The sequence below is a fragment of the Lynx canadensis genome, chromosome A1, assembly GCF_007474595.2.
Source record: "Lynx canadensis isolate LIC74 chromosome A1, mLynCan4.pri.v2, whole genome shotgun sequence".
Lineage (NCBI taxonomy): Eukaryota > Metazoa > Chordata > Mammalia > Carnivora > Felidae > Lynx > Lynx canadensis.
This window is the reverse complement of record NC_044303.2, coordinates 29,272,968-29,294,713: the sequence shown is the minus strand read 5'-3', so window position 1 is coordinate 29,294,713 and position 21,746 is coordinate 29,272,968. Positions and strand designations below refer to the sequence as shown.

The 21,746-nt window shown below is 35.9% G+C and overlaps 1 protein-coding gene across 4 annotated transcripts in view; it reads right to left on the bottom strand.

The window, feature by feature from the left end:
* Positions 1-21,746, bottom strand: part of ELF1 (E74 like ETS transcription factor 1) — a 110,755-nt gene that overhangs the window by 68,877 nt on the left and 20,132 nt on the right. The window contains exon 1 of one of the 4 annotated variants that reach the window (XM_030311795.2): positions 13,533-13,691. The exons of 1 other annotated variant lie outside the window; for it this stretch is intronic. The gene's annotated coding sequence lies outside the window, so the exon portion shown is untranslated. Of the gene's footprint in view, positions 1-13,532; positions 13,692-21,746 lie in introns of those variants that run through there. 2 more of the 4 variants (XM_030311806.2, XM_030311813.2) reach the window with 2 other exon arrangements.

The following is a 21,746-nucleotide window of genomic DNA, read 5'->3' as shown; positions in this document are numbered from 1 at the left end:
GTCTAAACAACAGAACAAGCCCTCAAACTGGTTAGATAAGTAACACTTGACCACCTAGATAAGTAAAAGATAAGTACCACCTTAAAAAAAATTAATCTTCAAGCAATTGTCTCACAGCAAAGCAGGACAGATTACTTGCCTCTCTGATCTTTGGTCACTTTGGCTTCTTGTCAGCACTCTTCCCAAATTATAATTTGTGTCCCCACCCCCTGCAACCAAGCTATCTCTACTCCCTTGCCCAAATTGGCTAATATTACTTACTCATTTATGTTCAACTCTCAACTATTACATAAACTAAATAAAACTCTATTCTCAAAAAGTGAATTCTTACTGCTCTAAGTCACGTGAAGCAAACTTCCAATTAATTACAACTAAAACAGAGATGCTTAATTTTCATCATGCCAAACTGCCTTCCAAACCAATAATTCTTAAGAACCACCTCAATTCATCACTCATATGCCTCAATCTATAAAGTTCTGAGTGCAATGCAGCCATCTTCTCCATTCATATTGGTCAATTCTTACCTTACCACAACTACATTTCACCAAGATTCAGTGCTATTCCTTTCTAGGTCAATGTTCAAAATGACTCAATATTTTATTGCACATAAACCCATCCTGAGCTTCCTGTGACCTCTCTTTCCTAAACAAAGCTTAGTATGCACTTAATAGTAAACTTCAAGCATGGAACCATGCTCCGGAAGTAACATTTATTAAATGACTGGCTTGGAAAACAATTTCTTTCTTACCCAGTATTTTTCAGTGGAAGGATGTAGTTCATTCTTCTCAAGAGTGTACGAGTTATTAGTGTCTTCTTAGCATGTCTTTAGTACATTGCTGCTCTTACTTATAAATAAATGTATTACCTCAACCGTCCCCAGTATTTAGGAATAAATGCTCTCGGAACCGCAAGGGAAGTATCCATTTCCTTACACATTAGTTCCTTTCCCACAGCCTGTGACTCTGTCTGATGCTTGGTCAATCACCCTAAATGGTGGGAAGTCTCATAGCATCTAAGAACCTATCATCCACCACCTTCTCAAAAATCAAATATGCTAACAATGGTGTGCAACTGTTTGATTGTAACAAGGGCAAGAATGTGTTACGCTTTCCCTTTCAGTTTATTCCTCAGACTAAGAGGCTGTAAATTATTCTATAATACACAAATTTGTCTCTGATCCACAGATCAAAGGATCAAACAGAACACCTAGTGTAGAAAGTTCATATCATAAAACATTTTCAGTAAGGTTATTTACAAAATATATCATCTGTTTCTAAATGCAAACAGTTTCAAACTGTCTCTCAAATTAAAACACACATAACATTAATTTTAATTACTCTAATTTAAATCTAAAATGTTTACATTAATTTTCTTTAGGCTTTAATATGTAAGTGTTTTGTGTGGTATATTTTAAACTTTACATAGATAGTACCATATCATATATATTCTCCTAGTATACTTTAATAGATGTAAGATACAAATTTCTGAATAAACACAAAGATTATTTTAAAGAAATTTTAAACATTAAACAGTCTTGACTTCGTGCTTAGAAAAGTATTATTACTGAAGACAAGTCATGGTTATTAGGCTTCCATTATAACAAAGAGAAAGATCTAAGATCTACAAAGCAGCCTACCTTCAATGATGCCTCTCATGAAAAGTGTTCTTTCTGCAGAACACAGGTCACCATAACACAACCATGTGTGGAGATCTTAAACAAGAAGCCTGGGGCCGGGGGGGGGGGGCATCTAACAGTAACAGTTCTGACAGCTTAAAGGCTACACCCTCCACTACTGACAGTGATGGTTCCACCGGCATGAATATGTTATATCAACTGCAATGAGAAAATCTCTGGCTATGTTTGTTTTCAGAAACTTACGTCTTTAATTCACTCTGAAGCTGAATAATACACAGCAACTCAAAGTTCTCCCAATTAAGAACACATTAAGAAAATGTAAATCAGAAAATGCCAATGAGGAAGTGAATCTACATGAAGAAGTGAATTTGAAGGCATATTTCACCTCTTTCCATAAACCATATAAAAATGATTGATACTGATATTGATCCTTTTATATTGAAAATTAAACTCAGAGTTACTACACAGAAACCCCTTGGACAGAAGAGAAGCCAGCAACTGCCTTCTTGGCCTTTTAATTTCCCCTTTATTAATCACAAAATCACCAATTAAAGGAAAATGTTGCGGGTCAGGATCAATACTTTCACTTTCTTCAAGAAATGTTGATTTCCTCATTAGAGAAGTACCCAACATGGAAAAATACTGTATAATCGGCTTTTATTTGACATAAACTTTCACAAATTTAAATTCTATCATAGAACTGTGTAGAAGAATCATCCCTTAGTTAACTAATCCCCATTTTTGGACTCTTGGACTATTTCTAAAGTTGCCATATTACAGCGATTCCCAAAATGTATTTCTCAGAGCCACAGACGATTCATAAACCTTTTCAGAGAGTTCACGAGGTCAAAACTATTTTCAGACTAACACTAGGGTATTATATGCCTTTTTGCACCATGTTCACATTTACAACTAATAGTGCAAAAGCAAAGGTGGATGTAACTGTTAGTGCCTTAGCATGAAGCAGGGCTAGGTTACCAAACCACACTAGTCATTATAAAAGAAGGCAGTTTCACTTAAGAATATCCTTGACAAAGAGTAAAAATAATTTCTTAAATCTCAAACATTAAATACATGCCTTTTTAATGATAAAATAGGAAGTATGCATAAAGTGCTTCTGTCAAATTCTAAACAGAATGGTTGTCTTGAGAAAAAATACTAATTATTTGAGTTGTGAGCTAAACTAGCTGCTTTTTTTCATTGAATGCCATTTTTACTTGAAAGAATTACTCATTATTCATAATTGGATATTTGGCAGACATGTTCCCCAAAATGAATAAAGTGACCCTGTCACTTCAAGGAAAACAACAGCATTTGTCACCAATGATAACATGTGAGCTTTCAGAAGTGCCTAGATGGCTCAGTCAGTTAAGCGTCCGATTTTGGCTCAGGTCAAGATCTCTCCGGGTTTGTGACTTTGAGCCCCGCACCAGCCCACTCTGCTGTCAGCACAGAACCTGCTTCTCATCCTCTGTCCCTCCATGTCTTTGCACCTCCCCGACCTGTGCTCTCTCAAAAATAAAACGTTAAAAAAAAATGAGCTTTGAACTGAAAATCAGAATTTTGAAAAATTTATATCCACGACTTTGGGCTTATTAGCTTTTCCAATACTTAAAAAGACTTTTTGATAAGATTGGTTTTTTTTTTTATTTTTTTAATGTTTACTTTTGAGAGAGACAGAGCAGGAGAGGGCAGAAAGAGAGGGAGACACAGAATCCCAAACAGGCTCCAGGCTCAGAAATGTCAGCACACAGCCCAATGCAGGGCTCGAACTCACAAACAGTGAAATCATGACCTGAAACAAAGTCGGACGCATAGACCAACTGAGCCACACAAGTGCCCCTAGTATTTTTTTTTTTATGTTTATTTTTCAAAGAGAGGGAGAGGGAGAGACAGTATGAGTTGGGGAGGGGCAGAGAGAGAAGGAAATATAGAATCTGAAGCAGGATCCAGGCTCCAAGCTGTAAGCACAGAGCTCCACGCTGTCCACACAGAGCCTCACAAGGGGCTCGAACTCAAGAACCATGAGATGATAACCTGAGCTGAAGTTGGATGCTTAACCAACTCAGCCACCCAGGCACCCCATAAGATTGGTACAGTATTAAAGAACATGATTCTTAGGGGTACCTGAGTAGCTCACTCAGTTAAGCATCCCACTCTTGATTTTGGCTCAGCTCATGATCTTACAGTTCATTAGTTTGAGCCCTGTGACGAGCTCTGCACTAACAGTGCACAGCCTACTTGGGATTCTCACCCTCCCTCTCTCTCTGTCCCTCCCCTGCTTGTGCTCAAAATAAACATTAAAAAAATATTATGTCAACATTTGGAATACTCAGTTGACCAATGAATGTTACAAAATCTTGCTTAGGAAAATATTAATTCATTCAAAGTGCAAGGCAGACAAATGGACTTCAATGTTACAGAGGACAAAAAGTTCATTGATAGGGTTTCAGAGTCCCTTGCACCTTTAGGAGACTAGCATTTGTTGAGTTTTAGTGTAGTATCCACTACACAGTAGTGTAGTAGAAGAAATCCACAATCATCTGAAGCAGCTATAAAATACATCTCCCTTTTCCAAGCAGACATCTAAAGTAGGCCAAATTTTCTGCACATTGTTCAACCAAAGGAACATACTGCAACAGATTTAATGTAGAAGCAGATATGAAAATCTAGCTGTCTTCTGTTAGGCCAAAGATTAAAGATTTGCATTTCTTCCCATACAGTTTTTGTTTTTGAAAACATAGTTGTCTTTTATAAAAATAATTAAGTTAACGTGTAATGAGTTTATTATTTTAAGAAATTAATGTACCAGTATTTTAAAAATTGCTTAATGTTTATTGAATTTTGAGAGAGACAGAGACAGAGTGTGAGCAGAGGAAGGGCAGAGAGAGAGGGAGACACAGAATCTGAAGCAGGCTCCAAGCTCCGAGCTGTCAGCACAGAGCCCAATGTGGGGCTTGAACTTCCAAACTGTGAGATCATGACTTGAGCCAAAGTTGGACACTCAACCAACTGAGCTACCCAGGCACCCCAATATATCGATATTTTTAAATTGTGCTTTAATTTCTTTTTAAAAATTGTTCTTCTTTAATGTGTATTTACTTTTGAGAGACAGAGAGAGAGAGAGTGTGTGTGTGTGTGTGTGTGTGTGTGTGTGTGTGTGTGAGCAGGGGAGGGAGGGAGGGAGGGAGGGAGGGAGGGAGGGAGGGAGGGAGAGAGGGAGAGAGAGAGAGAGAGAGAGAGAGAGAGAGAGAGAGTCTGAAGCAGGCTCCAAGCTCTGAGCTGTCAGCACAGAGCATGACATGGGGCTCAAACTCCCAAACTTCAAGTCATGACTTGAGCCAAAGTTGGATGCTTAACCAACTGAGGCACCCAGGGGCCCTGTGTTTTAATTTCTAATACTGGTAAATACTGATGAATGTAACTCACATGAATAAGAGCTCTTTGTGATCCTCCATTATTTTTAAGAGTATAAAGAAGACAAATTTTGAGAAGATATAAAGTATAAAACTTGTAAACTGCTACACTATTAAAACCAGTGGTTCAAATTATCTTCAGAGCTTACTCTGTGTTCCCATCCTTAAATTTTCTTTAAGACAGAGCCCTACAACTGAGATCATTATGTCAAAACATTTGATATACGTCAATTGCTCTCCAGAAGGTTTTTCAGTTAATACTTCTATCACTAGAATACACGCAAACACATTTCATGGTGTTCTCACCATTCTGCAATACTTTGATTTTTTGTCAGTATGATAGGCAAAAAAGGTAATTTCATTTAATTTGAATTCCTTTACTACAATGTAATATTTTAACATTAAACACAATATTTAAACATAAGTGTAAGTAATTATATTAAATATACGTTACATATTTATATAATCACTATAATTAATACCTTCTAATGTATTACATATAAGTAACTTAATACCCCAATTTTAGTAACTTTTGCTGTCGTTGTAAAAAGAACTTGGAGGGGCACAAATAAATATATGGTAAAAGTGATCACCTAAGATCTTCATCATTGGGGAAAAAAACCTCCAAACTAATGTTTTTATTTTAGTTCTGGTCTAGAACACTTGTGATTTTTTTTAACTCTGATTTAATTTATGTAAAACTCTCCTTTATTATTAATAGGAAAAAGGACTAAATCAAATGCTGTAAGCATCAGTGACCTATTAAATTACTCACTCTTAGGCAAGTTACTTAACCATAGTTTCCTAAATTAAATTTAAGAATGGAGGGAAAAATCTGTAAGAATGGTATTTAAACCACCGGTTGCAATCATGCAACATTCTTTTAGTGTCAAGATCCATTTATACTCTTAAAAGTTACTGAGGACCACAAAGAGCTTTTGTTTCCATGGGTTATATCTGTCAATATACAAATTCGTTACAAGGATGGGCTATTATTTATTAAATGCCTTTTACAGAGATCCTCTCTCAGAAGAATACTATATTGAAAAGAAAACTCTGAGATACAGTTTTTCCCCAGTAAAATAAAGCTTTTGAAAATTAACTTCTAGTATGCTTTCTTCATCTCTGTATATCCCAAAAAACACTTTGAGGACCACTAATCTAATCTATTTGTAACTTTTCTAATCTTTGTATACATTAGAATACATCTTAAATGGGTGTTAATTAATAGAACATAATTTATGAATAAATTTTCTATGTTTTATTCATGGATATATTCCGTAGCATCAAGAATAATGCCTGAGTTGCTTAGTCGGTTGAGAGTCTAACTTTGACTCAGGTCATTATCTCATGGTTCATGAGTTTGAGCCCTGCATGGGGCTCTCTGCTGTCAGTGTAGAGCATGCTTCAGATCCCCCATCCCCTTCCCTTTACCACCCCCCCCCCCACTCACTCTCTTTTTCAACACTAAATAATTAAAAAAAAAAAAGAATCCTTCTGAACCATAAAATCCTGTGACTTCTAATTTCATTTGTTCTTTTTTTTTTTTGTCCCTGCCACTACTTATACATACACTGTGGGAAATATCTTAGAAAAGAGAGCCAAGAGATGATTATGAAAGCAAAAACCTGGATTAAGATCTATGCTTTCACTTTTTTATAGCAATTCCTACAATTATATTATTAAATTTCAGAACCCTTAGAGAATCCACATCAATTTTATAACAACAACAAAAAAAACCCACTAAAGATACAGGAAATGCTACCATTATAATAAGGATTTTAAGGAAGCCAGATGAAACATCCATTATGTCAATAAATCTGGCTAGGTGCAAAAGTCTAATTTAGGGTATTAGTTCATCAGTGTCAATTAGTACTCTACCAACTGTGTGTTTTATGAATCTTTTCGTTCTGAAATGTGTTTTTGAATATTTGAATGTGGGATGGTTCTAAATATTAAATTATTTCTGGCAAACTATAGTTTCAACTTGTTAATGGATCTCAGCTGGAAGTTACCCATGAGAAGTATGTCTAGGGCCATCTTGTTAGTTGTATGGGATAGACACAGTCTTATGTAACTTAGTTCTGAATCTAGCTAATCATTCAGTGAAGCAGGAAGTTAATATTTTTTATGATGTAGATAGAGCTTATTCACCATTTTTAAAAATTACCTTCTAAAAATAAAAAAATCTAAAAAATTAAAAAATAAAAATCGACTTCTCATCAAATGAACATTATTTCTCAGTTATTTATAAATGTGGGACAAAAATAACTACCCCTTAGACAGGAAAATTTATTATGAAATAGCTTTATACTAATATCTTACCATATTCTGCTTCAGATTCTTAAGAGAAAAAAAGGCCACATATAGCTAAAGACTCCTATATATCCCCTCTCTAATCTCATTTTATCCCTCCCAACTATCCTAAATTTGATGTTGTCCCTATCTGTCCAATTTTTATACCTTTAATACATATGTATCAATAATCATATTGTTTTTATGTATATAACTGGAACCATATTATATCTATTGTGTTAAAATTTTAATTCAGAATTGTTTGAAATAACTCCAGTTAATAAGTGACAGGCATGGTAAACTGTTTAGTGGTCAAATATATTGATGTCTGCAACATACTCTGAAATGCATCAATTGCCCATCTGTTTAGGGTCCTCAAGGATTTTATCCCCCAGGACAATACACCATAGTAAGTAAGATGCTGAATGGGTAAGAAGGCATCAATGGCAGGCATCTGTTCCTAGGAAAGATAATGAAGAACTCTAAATGATCTTAAACTATCCATTCTCTCCATACCTTTTGTAAACTTCTCTCATAACTCAATGTGATGATACCACCTTAAAGAACTCTTGCACAAAAAAAAAAATAAATAAAAAATAAAATAAAATAAAGAACTCTTGCACATATGTTCCACAAACCATGTCCAAGAATGTTTCCAAACTAGAAATAATCTAATGTCATCAATAAGAAAGAGTGAATACATTCTGGTCTGGACAGACAATGGAATATAACATGGCAATTAAAATTAATTAAAATAATCTCACAGAGTTGAATGAAAGAAGCAAGTCACTAGAGAATATATATGGTGTGATTCCATTTACATGCAGTTCAAAGGGGTAAAAGTATAATGAAAAAAGTCAGGACAGTAATCATTTTTAAGGAGAAACAAACATGGGACAGGAGTGGGGGACTTCTAACATAATGAGCCCATTTCTTAACCTAGGTTGTGATATGGGTAAACACTTTGCAATTATATTTAAACAGTACATATTTTATACATTCTCCTACATGCACATTTCAGTTAAAAAAAAAAAAAAGAAAATTAATCGCCCCATTACAATACTAAGCTTCCATTTAGTATTTTGATATAAAAAAATAAGATTCACACAAACTAACAGTTATTAATTCAACACCTCATATTTATAGTTTTACTGTAAAATTTGTTTCACTGTTCATATGACTGTTTTTTCTAAAACACAGAAAATAACCAATTTCCTTTAATTTAAATGTTTTAAAGTATACAATTCTGCATAAACACAAGGCCCTATATGACTGGGCATCCATCAGATAATGAACTTCACATGATGTTTTACCTTGTAAAATCATACTAGTTCCTGCTACCTTGAAGAACTTCTACTATAAGAGTAAAAGGCTGGACAAGGATAGATCCAAGAAAATAAATTTTTTAAAAACCCCAAAACTTCTCTAAGAAGTGGCTGCCTCTGAGGAGCAGGACTGAGAATGGTAAGGGGGAGAGGAGGGAGGCTGCTTTTCATTACAGGCTCGCTGTAAAACACGGACACGAAAAAGAGCTGACACCCTACTATTCATCAATTAAAAAAGCAAATGAAAGAAAAGATAGCTGAATTCCTATAGCAGGGAGAGAATGAAAGTGAAAACAGAAGTTTAGGAAGAGTCTTCTCACAATAATGGTGTTAATTCAGATATTTATAACTGGAAGAGAGGAAATCAAAATGCTTCTGCAGAGAAATTTATACGACCAAAGATCTGCTGCGTAATTTCTTTCTATCCACCAACAGAGCAATTAGCAAATGAGTTACATTTTTGTAAAGGGTGAAATGCCTAGACACTTGTAGTATAGATCAAGAGCTACTTTTACTATGGTATACCGACCATCTGAGAAAACACAAAGATAGATATGAGATGAAAAACTTTCTCTTAAGTAGGTTCTTATACTAATGGGAGAAAGAGATTACTCCAACAGTTGAAAACTGCCGTAATCATTTCAGTTGACTCAATGAGATTACTAATTCAATTTCTACCATCCAAATGAAGCAGCTGCTAAGCAAAGGAACAAAATATTCTAGCCAAACAATGGAAGCAATAATTATTTTCACACCATTCAACTAATGGACTATTCTTCACAACTTTACAAGAGTCTGTGAATACCTTTGTCCCATTAGATGGGATGTAATGTAAGATAAAGCCTACAAATATGCAATCAGTGATAGAGTTAAATGTCCAAAGAAACCTCGATCATGTCCAAGCATCACACGGTATTAAAAATAAATAAATAAATAAATAAATAAATAAACAAACAAACCTCCTTCCCAGACTCAAACAACTGTAAATAATAATAGTGTATTTCCCAGGACAGAAAGATTTTCAAACGCTGTGAATGCTACCCTAAATCAGGAAGGGATGTTTTGCCTAGAACCCCAAGGATCAGGGAATGGAGATGCCATGAAACACCAAATGGAACTAAAAAAAAACTAACATAGAGAAAGCAATGGTTTACTGAGATAAAAAATAGGTTAATTACATTTGAAAAAAAATAGTTTAATTATTTACTGTGGTCAATATAGCAGTGGGTTTGGGAGCAGAAGGAGAAGCAGAATTAGAGAAGCAGAAAAAGGGAAAGCCACAAAGTTGACAGACACAGAACAGCAAAAAATGGAATAAAGAAAGAAAAAACTGGGCAAGGGAGAAGAAGGTAAATAAGTTATAATACTGATAATAAACTACTCCAGCCACTTTCTTTACTTAGCAGAGGCTGTGGCCTTCAAAATATCACTGGTGCTTGAAAATTCAAATATTAAAATGCCAAGTAACTGCTCTTCCTAAACATGTACTTTTTCGGAAAGTGTGGCCTACAAGCACTTGCACCGCAATCATTTAGGGTAATTATTACAAATGCAAACTGATAAGCCAAACCCTAGGCCTAATGAATCAGAATCTCAGGAGTTGAAGCCAGGTGATTCTCTATTACACCAAAGGTTGAAATTACTGCTTTAAAACATATACTACCAAGTAGATTTTCATTTTTTTCTTTGGTTAGGAAGTGCTGACACCAGACAGACTACGCTGAGGGCCACATGACTTTTAAAGATTTGCCACCCCTAACTTTAGCAGAATTTGCCCAACTGAGTAGCTAAGGGTTTTGATGCAGCAAATAGTAACTGTTTACTAATATGTGCTTGGTAGTTTTGTCAAAGGTCCCAAAAGACAAAAAAATAAAACATTTCTCACCTCAAAGAGCTTACATTCTCATTCTTATTGGTGAAGGCACTCCCCTTAAGCTAGGCAAATGCTACTCAGTCTTCAATACTAACAATTCCTAAAGATCCATATACTTCCCTATTTTAAGTTGCAGTCATGTTTTCACCTTTAGGCAGTCTGAACCTGAATTTAACTTCTTGGTGGCTTGGTTCCATTCTTATTTTACTGATGTTACCACACCCTGTTTTTTCCAGTAAGAATCTAAGTTTGTGAGGAGAGAGCCTATGTTTTCTGGCTGTTTCTGTGCTCTCTGTTGCTTAGGACAATGAAAACCACCTTGTGGAGGGTCTGATATCGAACTGGGTTAGAGGACTTGGAGACGTAGGAGATGCAACAGTTACGTGCAAAGTGATTTAAAAAACCAAATTTCAGACCTAAAGAAAGGCAGATCGAAAGTAAATTTCAACCACTCCAATAAAAATACATCAAAAAGTTAACAAAGATTTTGTATTCCCCATTAGTTTCTTAATGTGCCTAGTATGTATAGTCAACTCTCAAAGGAGGAGAGAAGATATAACAAACAAATGGAATGAGATTACTAATTCTGAAAAGGTTCAGTTCAAGAGGAGTGTAATGTTAAAGTTTAGAGACTTGTAGACTTTGTAAACTTATATGCAGGGTTTTACACACACATACACTTTAATATAACAAGGCACCATATTAAACAGTATTTGCCCTCCTAAAAGAACAAGAGATAAAACTAAAGCAGAAATAAACCTGTCTGGCTCTGAAGTTCAAAGTAAATTCCCAACTCCTCATAATTCCATCCCCCTGGATTCATCTTAAATAAGCAATGACACAAACAATGCTTCAACTATGAAAAAATGCTAATAATGAAAAAAAAAGCTGTTGTAGAAATTAAACAAATGCATCATCTTCTCTCTGATGAAAAAAACTAGTTGGAACACATTTTCAAGATCATTGGTTAATTCATTTGGTACATCTTATTACCAAACTTATCACCAAGCAACTTAATTAAGGTTTTATTTACTCTTAAGGAAACACAGATTATTTCAAACAAAGCATCACTTGTTAGTGTGGACTAGCATGAGCAGCTCTGGGCTGGAAGCCCTGCCATTAGGCACTGCACAACCTTGAGCAAGTCACAAGACCTCTTCGGGCCACTGTTTCTTCATCTATACAAGTGAGGCAGCTGAATGATCTTCAGTGTTTTTCAGTGCTTAAGTTCTTTAAATGGGTAATTCTAAGTTTCATTCTGATGACTCGATCTACACTTATATTCAACCTTATGAAAGGAAAACAGTGGGAAGAAGACTGCTAAGTCTTTCTGGCCTTTCCTTGCTTCCATGTTTTTTTTTTTCCTTCCCTTGTCCTTGAAGCCCCACTTCAGTCTTCTTCACATAATAAGAAACTGAAATATATGATCAGTATCTATTTTATTTATACCAGCTGCTTAATTTTAAGAAACTAAATCTTTCTACTTCCCTTTAATAAATAAAATCTTATTTAGTTGTTTGTCCCTAGATTTTTCTCTCATGGGTCACTGGCTTTTAAAAACTTAAAAGAAAAGAAAAAAAAAAGCCAAAAGTTTCCTTAGATTTTTCACACAGACCAGACTAGAAGTAAATACAGGCTCTACTTACTCAAAGGCTGACTAAACCAACAAGATGCAAACAAAGATGATAGCAAATGGCTCAGAGCTGAATTGGTAAAATGTCTGCTATGTCTTTCCTGCAAAACCACAAAACTGAGACCTGTTAATATAAAAATCCTTTCCAAGAGTATGAAGTAGTAACTAACTGCCTTTCTATCTTCCCTTTCAGCAGATAGGCCTTTAAGCACTTAGAAAGTCAGTAACAGCAAATTTCCAAAGAACTAGCTAAACATCATTATAGTCAATAATATATGACTTAAGTTTTATTTCCAAATATTTTATTCATAATCCCTGCATATTCAAATTTTACTTGCATTCAAGTTTTAATTTCATAAATAACTTTCGTAAGTAAAATACTACTTCACTCAGCTTCTCAGAGGACCTAGAACTTGAAGGCACACCAGAATATACACTAGCCAAAATTTCGTAATTTCAAGATGATAAATATTCCAGGAAAAGACTAAGCAATCTTTTCTTTCACACAAAAGGTATTACTTTTTTTCTTCAAAACAAGCAAATTTTAACAACAACAGTATAGAGGGAAGGCCAATATTCTTTACTTTTTCTTTACACACAAATTGAAATACTATATGCTTCCTCAGAAGCCAGCCATGCATCTAAGGTTGTTTCTCAGAATAAGTTTCCAGTGTGAATTATAAAACTTTATTATTTTTTTCTGATACTAAATGAACTGGTCTACTCTTTCTTCCTCTTTATTTAATAATCACTTTTACTTATTATCTATCTAAATGGCTTCATTTTCCTTAAGCTTCTATTTAGTTTTCAAAAATTAATGTTACAATTTCATTAATTTAAGAAAAAAGAGGAAAGAACAGTCAATGAGCAATACCTATGACCGAGTTGTCCCTCCCTTTAACCAAAATGCCAAAACACCACCACTGCCTCGGAATTTTTTTAACATCCGTATCACACACGCATAGTACATGAATTTACTTAATTGTAACTTTCTAGCTATCCCACAAATACAACTGGATTTTTTTTTAAATGAAAACTTGACTGGTTTGTTTTGTAGTATGAAAAAGAAAGAAAAATCTCCTTTATTCTCAAGTCATACAGGGGGCAAACAAAGAAAACAAATTATGTAAAACAAAAAAAATGCTTTTCTAAGAAGATCTAAAACTTTCCAGAATTTGAATGCTTTGTTTCCCCCTAGCAGTTAAGTGCAATCAGGCATGTGACTGACTACACACATTTTTTTCAGAGAGTTAAAGAACACATTCAGCCATGTTCTTCGACAGGTAAGAACCACCCTCCGTTTATCAGTTCAGGAAACAGACAGAAGCAAACACACAAACTCATAACAAGTTACCTTCAAATATTCTCGTTCTCTTTTTGTCCTTTGGGCTTGAAAATAAAAAGCAATCCGGCAAGTTTTATGCTGTTAAAATGGCTCCTGTAGATTGGGGAAGTGGTGTCTGTGCTTCAGCCTATGAGTCATACATGAAACTAAGTGTTTCTAAGGGAGGCACGCCCATGTTGCTGTGGACCCAATTATTCTGCTAAGTCAAACATGCAAATCTACAGGTAAAAACAGAGGAGAAGTACAGAAAAAGGAGAGACAGAGAGCCAAGGAGCAAGATCTACCTTGATTAAACCATTATTCAGCTCATGTTAATTACCATAATTTAACATTAACAATAAAATAGAACTCAGGATCTACACAGAAACAAAATTAAAACCGTATGTTTTACAAAATAAAATATCAACTTTTAAAAATTATATTAATATATCAAGTAAATAAAACTATGAAAAGAAAAAAAATGTGGGAGGGAATAGAAGGGAGACAGCAAATTTTCTGGCTTTTAGTGTGACAATGGACTGGTGAGTCTAACCAGGCTACTCATTAACCCTTACATGAAAGGGGTACATTGCTATGTAATCTGGAAAAGCTAGCAAACTGCAGTATCAGATGCAGATTTACAAGTCCACTAAACATAAAATCTAGAAAATTCAAAGTTCAGTAGAAAAATAAGTGTGAATTAACCTGGTTTATAAATTTTTTTAAGAATTCAGGGTTAGAAAGGAGCTAAAGTCTAATATAGCATAATGATTTTAAATAGTATCGCAAGCTTGATAAAACTCTATTTTAAACAGATTACCAATGCAATCACGGTTCATGATTCTATGCTCCCAATTGATAGCCAACGTTTTCTTTACCAAAATATTCCACAAATAAAAACGTACCATGTGCCAGGCACCCTGCTGCACCATACATGGTGACCCTAAGTTGCCAACAAACGAGGTGGACAGTGAAGTTTTGCTCTCCAAGTCATCGTACATCTGACAAGGTGCCCAAGCAGCTGAGATGTTAGTGCACTACTTACCCTGTCCCCTGGATGAATATTAATTTATTCTAAGAGCGTAAATTGATCAAAATGGCTTGAAAGCATTAAGCACTCTCAAAAGTGCTTTACATGACAAAGTACTACTCACTAGACTTCATCTTAATATTTTACAAAAAGTAAATAGATTTGGCAAAGTTTTCTGCTTCAGTTAATTACTTGGAAGTAATCATTTTGTCTTACTAGAGGCGCAGCTGAGAGGACAAGCTGTTGCTGACTTAGACAGGAACTTCACAAACTGCAACAGAACAGAATGGTTGTGAACCAACTTTCTGCCCATTAAGTGCCTATTTATTCCATTCTACTGAACACTGTTTGGTTTACCTTTTTACTAAGATAATCCCCATGGTTTAACAAATTATTAATAAAAAATTATGCTAAAAAGAAAAACACATCACTTCTTCTGCCGTCAAATATCATATTTATCTTACGTTAGAGCTCATTTATTTAGAATGACTGTTTGGAGCCCCAAAACCAAGAAAAAAGGCCCTCTGAGCAGTCACAGGAGATGTTCACTGGAAAACCCCTAAGTCATTTCCTAAAGCTGAAATTTATTTTAGACCATATCCATGTAAGCCCAATAATTTGATAATCTTTTACCTAATTAGAAATGAAGTTATAGGGGTGTGAAAGAGGGAATAGTGAAAGGATGATGTCACAACAAACAAATGACAGAGTGGAAAGTGGAAAGTGAGAGAAGACTAAAACAAAAACCTATAAAAATCACAAATAAATATAACTTTAAAAGTCCTGGCATCTAAAGCCATCATATAAGGTCAGTAAGTTCTACACACTCCTCGAGTGTATCACCAAACAGTAAATGCCTTGAAGCCAACATTATTATAAAAGACAAAGTGAGAAAAGTGTGTGTGTGTGTGTGTGTGTGTGTGTGTGTGTGTGTGTGAGAGAGAGAGAGAGAGAGAGAGAGAGAGAGAGAGAGAGAAATCTTTTATGGTGTATAGATACCTAAAAGGAGAAGCTTCTGCTATTGAGAACATCCATTTATATAAAGCATTTCATTACTTGATAATGACAGACATGTGGAAAGTAATTTAAAAGAAGTACTTTTCATCACCGGTATGTAGAAGTAAGAGACATAAAGTGAAAATAAGTACCCTTCTTCAATAGCAACAAATATCTGAGCTATTCCTAGGGAGAAGATTCCAGAGTTGCTGCTACAAATATATTGCCCCTTTGCTCAAGGGTGTCCCTATAAGCATTGTTTTACCACCTATAGAAACTAGATCCTGGTTATATTCACAACCCCAAGAAATCAATCACCACAGAAAAAACAAGTTGGCAAACAGTTCAGCACAGGTTCTAGAGTCACTCTGCTTGGGTGCAAAGCCCAGCTATGCTACCTATCTGCTGTGTGATCCTGGGCAATATTTAACAGTACTGTGCCTAACTTTTTTGTTTGTGATTTAGGATAATAGCACCTACCTCAGAGGACTATAATGAGCATTAAAACCAATGCATGTACTACTACGCTTAATATAAAAAATTTTTACAACTTAAAAATAAGAAAACAAACTAGTCTTTAAAATTGTCAAACAGGTCTACCTCAGCCGTAGCAATCTCTTACTCGACACATCCCCAAAGGCAAGGGAATTAAAAGCAAAAGTGAATTACTGGGACCTTATGAAGATAAAAAGCTTCTGCACAGCAAAGGAAACAACCAACAAAACTAAAAGGCAACCAACGGAATGGGAAAAGATATTTGCAAATGACATATCGGACAAAGGGCTAGTATCTAAAATCTATAAAGAGCTCACCAAACTCCACACCCGAAAAACAAATAACCCAGTGAAGAAATGGGCAGAAAACATGAATAGACACTTCTCTAAAGAAGACATCCAGATGGCCAACAGGCACATGAAAAGATGTTCAGCGTCGCTCCTTATCAGGGAAATACAAATCAAAACCACACTCAGGTATCACCTCACGCCAGTCAGAGTGGCCAAAATGAACAAATCAGGAGACTATAGATGCTGGAGAGGATGTGGAGAAACGGGAACCCTCTTGCACTATTGGTGGGAATGCAAATTGGTGCAGCCGCTCTGGAAAGCAGTGTGGAGGTTCCTCAGAAAATTAAAAATAGACCTACCCTATGACCCAGCAATAGCACTGCTAGGAATTTATCCAAGGGATACAGGAGTACTGATGCATAGGGGCACTTGTACCCCAATGTTCATAGCAGCACTCTCAACAATAGCCAAATTATGGAAAGAGCCTAAATGTCCATCAACTGATGAATGGATAAAGAAATTGTGGTTTATATACACAATGGAATACTATGTGGCAATGAGAAAAAATGAAATATGGCCCTTTGTAGCAACGTGGATGGAACTGGAGAGTGTAATGCTAAGTGAAATAAGCCATACAGAGAAAGACAGATACCATATGGTTTCACTCTTATGTGGATCCTGAGAAACTTAACAGGAACCCATGGGGGAGGGGAAGGGAAAAAAAAAAAAAAAAAAAAGAGGTTAGAGTGGGAGAGAGCCAAAGCATAAGAGACTGTTAAAAACTGAGAACAAACTGAGGGTTGATGGGGGGTGGGAGGGAGGGGAGGGTGGGTTATGGGTATTGAGGAGGGCACCTTTTGGGATGAGCACTGGGTGTTATATGGAAACCAATTTGCCAATAAATTTCATAAAAAAAAAAATAAAAAAAAAAATAAATAAAATAAAATTGTCAAACAGGTCTGAATAGACATTTCACCAAAAAGAGATACAGATGGCAGAGAAAGACAGCAAAAAATCTCAACATCCTTACTCAGAAGGAAATTGCAAATTAAAGCCACAGTACCCGTGCACATCAACAGAATAACTTAAAAAAAAAAAAAAAAAAAAACAACTGAAAATACCAAGTGCTAGGGAGGATGTACAGCAACTTCAACTTTCGCATGCAAAGTTGGGAATGCAAAATGGTACAGCCTACTTGGAAAACCATTTAGCAGTTTCTTGTAAACATATACTTATTATACAATCCAGCAGACTCAATCCTAAATATATGCCTGAGAGAAAGGAAAATATATGTCTATTAAAAACAAAAACAAAAACAAAACCTTCTACTGGGGTGCCTCAGTGGCTCAATCAGTTAAGCATCTGACTCTTGATTTCAGCTCGGGTCATGATATCACAGTTGGTGGGATTGAGCCCCACATTAGACTCTCTCCCTCTCTCAAAAATAAATGAACATTTAAAATAACAACAAAAACTTCTACCTAAATATTTATATAAATTTTATTCAGAATTACCAAATCCTGGAAACCCAAATGTCCATCAGCTGGAGAACGGTTAAACACATTGTGGCACATCCATACAACGGGATATTATTAGCAGTAACTTTCGAAATACAGCTACCACATGGATAACTCTAAAAGCATTAGGGAGTGTAATAAGCCAAACTCAAAATATATACTATATGACTCCACTTACACGATGTTCTGGAAAAGGCAAAACAAAAAGGGCAGAATTCCTATCAGTGGCTGCCAGGGGTTAGGAATGAGAGGGGGAGACTGACTACAAAGGGGAACAAGGAAACCGTTTGGAGTGATGGAAGCATTCTGTATAGGGATTGTGGTATTGGTTCTATGACCTATATATGTTGTCAAAAATCATAGAACTGTACAACTAAATAGGGCAAATTGCACTGCACATAAAAAATAGCTCAATAAACCTGACTTCAAAAAGAAACTAGTTCATGTGTAATACAGTTATTAATATTGAACTGAGCACTAAGTAAACACTTTATAAACATTAACTTATTATTCTTCTTCTTAGTAGAAGCAATCAGTATCAAATAGTTCAGGATGAGAAAGGTTAAGTCTTTAAACTTTTATATAAATAAAATGTGGCATCTTAGGCTTGTGATGCAAATATATTATACTTGTACATACAGTTGATGTCTATTTCTATAATTAGATCTCTATCAAGTCAGTATATACCTTAATATAAAGCTATCATGGCTACTTGGAGGAATTTTCAGCATTTATATTTGAACTATTAGTTTAGCAAGATTAGGTCAATTAAATGAATTGAATGCAGCTAAAGTTAGGACACTGTAAATTTCTTTCTTTAAAATACAACTTATAAAAAGAATTTACAATGCAAGCAAGGACTCTCTTCTTTCCTTTCATTGTTACTGCTTCTCTTTGAACTCAAATGTGAAAAATCCCAGTATCTGAAAATATTAAACAGTCTCTTGCTCATATCTAGAATACCTGGGCTTTAAAAAAAGGCTTGCTCTGAATCTGTCCCCTCGTCCAGGAGCCAACAGGAGAGATGGAAGAAGCATGCAAAGATCAAATCATTAAAATGATAAATGACCAAAATCACTATTCTCTACTACTTATTTTTTTATTTTGCGAGTGAGAGAGAGCACAAGTGGGGAGGGGCGCAGAGACAGAGAAAGAGAGAGAGAGAGAGAGAGAGACAGAGAGAGAGAGAGACAGAGAGAGAGACAGAGAGAGAGAGAGAGAGACAGAGAGAGAGAGAAAATCCCAGGTAGGCTCCAAACTGTCAGTGCAGAGCCTGAGGCAGGGCTCAAATTCACAAACTGTGAGATCATGACTTGAGCCAAAGTCAGATGCTTAACTGAGCACCCCAGGCACCTGTCTCCACTATTTAAATATAAAAAAAAAAAAATTTTTTAATACTGGGATTCAGTGTTCTAAATATTTCAGTGGGAAAGGATTCTCAAAGTATAATCCCAGGTTCTGAACAACATGCAGCATTTCCAAATGTGACCTTAAATGTCAAACATAGTTAATTCTCTATCATCTATCACTAGTGGGTTAAAACAAGGCCTCCTTTCCTGTTTCTGCACCCATTATTAAGTAGGACACATCCATAAGGAACATTCTCCTGGACAAGCGTCTGTGTGTTTTAAAAGGCACACCAAAGTCAAAAGGGGCCATCGCAGCGCCTGGGTGGCTCAGTGGATCGAAGGCTGACTTCAGCTCAGGTCATGATCTCACGGTTAGTGAGTTCAAGCCCACTGTCAGGCTCTGTGCTTATAGCTCAGAGCCTGGAGCCTGCTTCGGATTCTGTGTCTCCCTCTTTCTCTGCTCCTCCCCTACTTATACTCTGTCTCTGTCTCTGAAAAATAAACATTAAAAAAAATTTTTTTTAAGAAGGGACCAGGCTTTGGCTGGTTTTGTTTACTAATGTATTCCTATCATTAAGACAGGGCCCAACACACAGCAGAAACTCAGAGACATAAATAAATAACTTTTCTAAAACAGTTCATTAAAGGAAAATTATAGCATATCAGGATTTTACTGTGCATTCAAATATTTTTTAAAGACATGATTTGGCCCATAATTTGATACTGCAAAATTCATGTACCTACCTGTGTTATAAGATTCCATCGTAGGTACTATTTTGGATGTTGTTCTTTCCCTTCTTGTCAAAAACAACCCAAGAATTGATTGTACAATTATATTTTTTATGATGCTCCCAGGTAATATTCTGACTGCAATCTCAAATTTCATATAGATGTATCTTTTATACATGATGTGATATATCTTTTAATCTCTTTTGATTAAATTTTAAATTCAATGTTAAAGACAATGTGTCCTTTACTTCAGTGGATTGTAACCAGGGATGTACCTGTGAATTACCTAAAGGAGCTTCATGCCTACTGTTGGGAACAGACTGAATAATGTGGGTAGAAGCCATGCTTCTGAGCACCTCTGCTCTACTGCTCTGCAGCCTTACAATCTAATGTAGTTAGTGGTCTTCACACAGTAGTCACTCAAAAAGATGCTTGTTCCCTTACTATTCAATAATTTCTAAATGTTGTGGAGAGGAAATCCTCTATTTTTTACATTGAGTTTAGAGTGAAACTTAAGATCCTCCTTTGCTACTGCATCATACTGTAGGAAAAATAATATCGCAACAACATCCTAACTGTCCCTTTTCCTACCACCAACTACCTATTTCCAATTCACCTTTCACTCTGCTATCACAGAATCTTTCTTTAAAAAACACTATGTGAATTGATGTGATTATCAACTCATGACTGAAAAAAAAAAGAAACTAACAAACTTTGATTCCCCTGAAATAAAATAACCTAGACTACCTACCATGGTTTTCAAACTTTTGTTACACAGTTGAATTCCTACAAAAATCTTCAAGGAACTGAGATACTACATACATTTAAGTCTTTGTTGTTTTCAGAAAGTTTAAAAAATACCAATCCTGGGGCGCCTGGGTGGCGCAGTCGGTTAAGCGTCCGACTTCAGCCAGGTCGCGATCTCGCGGTCCGTGAGTTCGAGCCCCGCGTCGGGCTCTGGGCTGATGGCTCAGAGCCTGGAGCCTGTTTCCGATTCTGTGTCTCCCTCTCTCTCTGCCCCTCCCCCGTTCATGCTCTGCCTCTCTCTGTCCCAAAAATAAATAAACGTTGAAAAAAAAAAAATTTAAAAAAAAAAAATACCAATCCTATCCAAACTCATTTTAAAAATAGAGAAAGGAGGGGTGCCTGGGTGGCTCAGTTGGTTAAGCCTGACTTTGGCTCAGGTGATGATCTTGTGGTTTGTGTGTCCAAGCCCCGTGTCAGGCTCTGTGCTGAGAGCTTGGAGTCTGCTTCAGATTCTGTGTCTCCCTCTCTCTCTGCCCCTCCCCCACTTGTACTCTGTCTCTCCCTCTCTCAAAAATAAATAAACATTAAAATTTTTTTAATTAAAAAAATAAAAATCAGGAAAGGAGATAACTGACTTGCCCAATGTCAAGTTCATGACTGATCTGAGGTACTCCTAGGTATCCACTCATTTAACATTTACTGAGCATCTACTATGTGCCAGGCACTCTTCCAGGCCCTTGCTACATAGCAGTGAACAAAGGAGACACACTGTTGGTAAATGATCCCTCCCCACATGGCACTTATATTCTAGTAAGGGACAAACATTATGGACTAAATACAGAGCATGTCAATTATAAATAAAAGATAAAATATACATATGCTAGTGATAAGGACAAAGAAGGAAAAAAACATAATAGCAAAGAGGAGAACAGAACATTTTAGACTAGCTAGGGAGGGTTTACTTTTGCCATGTCACCTTTGCATAAAGACCTCTAGCCATGTAGACCATATCTAAGAAAGAACATTCTAGACAGAGAAAGCCTGTACAAAGACTCTAACAGGGAGCTTAACTGATACATTCAAGGAAAGCA